The sequence below is a fragment of the Elephantulus edwardii genome, unplaced genomic scaffold (genome assembly GCF_000299155.1).
Source record: "Elephantulus edwardii isolate Elephantulus edwardi_28Jun2011 unplaced genomic scaffold, EleEdw1.0 scaffold00031, whole genome shotgun sequence".
Classification (NCBI taxonomy): Eukaryota; Metazoa; Chordata; class Mammalia; order Macroscelidea; family Macroscelididae; genus Elephantulus; species Elephantulus edwardii.
Window position 1 is genome coordinate 8215752 of NW_006399781.1, and position 3431 is coordinate 8219182.

A 3431-nucleotide genomic window follows, 5' to 3' on the forward strand; every position below is an offset into this window, starting at 1 on the left:
CTTGAACTTCCTCCTTCATCACTGTAGGCTCTTGCTCATATGTTATTTCATGAAATTCCTCTGTGTCAGCCAATTCCTTCTGATACAGTGACTCTGTGTACTCCTTCCATCTTCTTTTGATACTTCCTGGATCATTCAACATTCTACCCAAACTATCTTTAAGTATTGCCACTCGTGGCTTGAATTTGCTTTTCAACTCCTTCAGCTTAAGAAACGCTGAGCCAGTCTGGCCCTTTTGATTTTCTGACTCCAGCTCTCTGCACATTTCATTATATTCATTCTTGCTTTGTCATCCTGAGCTGCCTTTTGAAATGTTCTGTTCAGCTCTTTGATTTCTTGGTTTCTTTCTTTAGCTTCGGCTTCTCGGTGCTCTAATGCAATACTCAGAGTCTCATCTGACATCCATCTTGGAAATAGAATGATCAAATTTTGCATTTTTGATGCTTTTGATCACAAATACCTTTTTTAAAACAGACACAAATGATGGCTTATACATGGACTTCACCTGAGGGACTGCATATGAATCAGACTGACTACATCTCTGGAAGGAATTGTTGGAAAAGCTCAATATCATCAGTCAAAACTAGTCCAGGTGCAGACTGTGAGTCAGACCACGTGCAAGTTCAAATTGAAGCCAAAAGAAATGAAAATAAGTGCATGAGAACCAAGATATGATCTTGAATCTCTTCCATCTGAAATTCAAGATAATTTTAAGAGTAAGTTTGAGGCATTGAACACCAATTATCAAGACTAGGTGAGCTATGGGATGACATCAAGAATTACCATACATGAAGAAAGCAAAAGGTCATTACAAAGACAGAAGTTGTTGTTGTTGTTTTGTGCCATTGAGTCACTTGTGACTCATAGCGACCCTATGCACAACAGCCCTAATCTCTGCTCTGTCCTGTGCCAATCACACTGTCTCCGATACACCCATCCTGATTTCCCCAGTCACTGAATCAATCCATCTCATATACGGCCTTCCCCTCCTGTGCAGTCTCTCCACCCTCCCAAGCATGATGTCCCTCTCCAAGGACCAGTCCCTCCTTATAACATGTGCAAAGTATGTCAGACGAAGCTTCAGAATCCTTGCCTCCAAGGAGCAGCCTGTTTTAACTTTCTTCTGGGTGAATCTGTTTGTTTTCCTAGCAGTCCATAGTACCCTCAATACTCTTCTCCAGCACCACAGCTCAAAGGCATCAATCCTCCTTCTATCCTCCCTAGTCATTGTCCAACTCTCTGATGCATAGCAACTGATTGCAAAGACCATGGCCTGTATCAGAAGCACCTTAGTCTCCAGAGAGACACCATTGTTCTTCAGTACTTTGGAGAAGTCCTTAACAGAAGACTTTACCATCACAATACATCTCTTAATTTCCTGGCTGCTAGTGCCAAGAATGTTGACTGTGGAGCCAAGCAAACTAAAGCTGTGAACAATCTCAATGTCTTCACCATCCATCCTGATGCTGCCAATTGGTCCACTGGTGAGAAAGTCTGTCTTCTGAAATGGATGTTTGAAGAGACTGTAAAAATTGCACTAGATTGTCAAGAAGCCAAAACAAAGGGAAAACAAACCAAAGTAAGAGCTTAACAGAAGATTTAAAAGGACAGCTCAAGAAGACAAAGCAAATATTATAATGGAATGTGTAGAGAGCTAGAATTGGAGAATAAAAAGAACTCTCTCTACATTTCTCAAGCCAAGAGAACAGTAAAACAAATTTAAGCCTTGAGTTGCAATATCTAAAGATGTTATAGGGGACATGAGGAATTTGCTTCAGAAGGTCAAGAACTAAAGTCTTCATTATGGATTGAAGCTCAACAACAAGAAAACAAAAATTCTCACCACTGGGCCAACTGGCCACTTCATGATGGACAGAGAAGAGACTGAGATTGTTGATAACTTTAGCTTGCTTGGTTCTACAATCAACACACTTGGCAAAGCAGTCAGGAAATCAAAAGACAAACTGCATTGGAAAAGTTGGCTGCCAGGGACCTCTCTCGAGAGTATCAAAGAGCAATGATGTCAGTTTGGAGACTAAGGTTTGCCTGATCCAGATCATAGTCTTTGCCGTTACTTGCTATGCATTTGATACCTGGACAATAACTAAGGATGATAGAAAAAAGATTGATGCCTTTGAGTTGTGTTGCTGGAGAAGAGTGCTGAACATACTGTGGACTGCCAGGGGAAAAAACAGCCCTGTCCTGGAGAGGGTGAAACCAGGCTGCTCCCTGGAGGCAAGGATTTTAAGGCTCTGTCTTGCATACTTTGGAAAAATGGCCAGGAGGGACCAGTCCTTGCAGAGGGATATTATACGTCAAAGGGTGGAAGGAAAGTGTAGGAGAGGAAGACCCAGGATGAGATAGATTGACTCAGTGACTGGAGAAATGGGATTGAGTCTGTCAGAAATGATGAAATGGGCTCAGGACAGGGAAGGTTTCAAAGCTAGCTAATGTACATAGGATTGTTATGAGTTGTAGGCAATTTGATGTCAAACAACAAAAACATAGGCAATATATTGAATGGCCCAGAAAGCATCAAAAGAAGATAGAGGTAATACACTGAATCACTGACTGACATGGAAAAATTTCAGGAAGCGCTATATGAATAGGGGCCAATGATAATGGAGGAAGTGGTAGCTACAATGAAGGCTTTGGCCAAAAATAAGGCCCCAGGAATCGATGAGATACCAATTGAATTGTTTCAATTAACAGATGCAGCCTTGGATGCACTCATCAGTCTATGCCAAGAAATTTGGAAGACTGGCCAATGGATTGGAAAAGGTCCATATTTGTTCCAATTCCACAGAAAGGTGATACAACAGAGTGTGGAAAATAAAGAACAACATAGTTAATATCACATTCAAGCAAAATACAACTTGTTGTTGTTGTTATGTGCCGTCGAGTTGCTTGCGACTCACAGCGACCCTATGTACAACAGCCCTAAACTCTGCTCTGTCCTGTGTCAATTGCACTGTCTCCGACACTCCCATCCCGATTATCCCAGTCCTTGCTTTCAAGCAGCCACCCGGTTTAACACTTTCCAGGACAAATCTGTTTGTTTTCTTAGCAGGACGTTATGCTGAGTGAAATATTTCAATCACAAAAGGACAGATATTACATTGTTGTAAAACAGGACTGACATTGGTGTTGCAGGGAGACTGAGAAAGAGGGGATAAATAATGTATACTGCATTGAAACAGATGAGGGAGAGAACTGTTTCAAAGGGACATATGATTAGGTATTATTGTCATGACCGAAGTCCAGAATGAAGACTGCACAGTGGCGTGGACATGTGGGGAGGGATTGTCTAACATTGAAAGAATTTTTCTTTTACTTTTCAAATAGAAGAGCAAATCGGGGTGGGGGGATGGACGGGGAGAAAAGTGCAGCAAAGAATGAATGGAAACCCTAAATCTCTGTAAACTTTCATT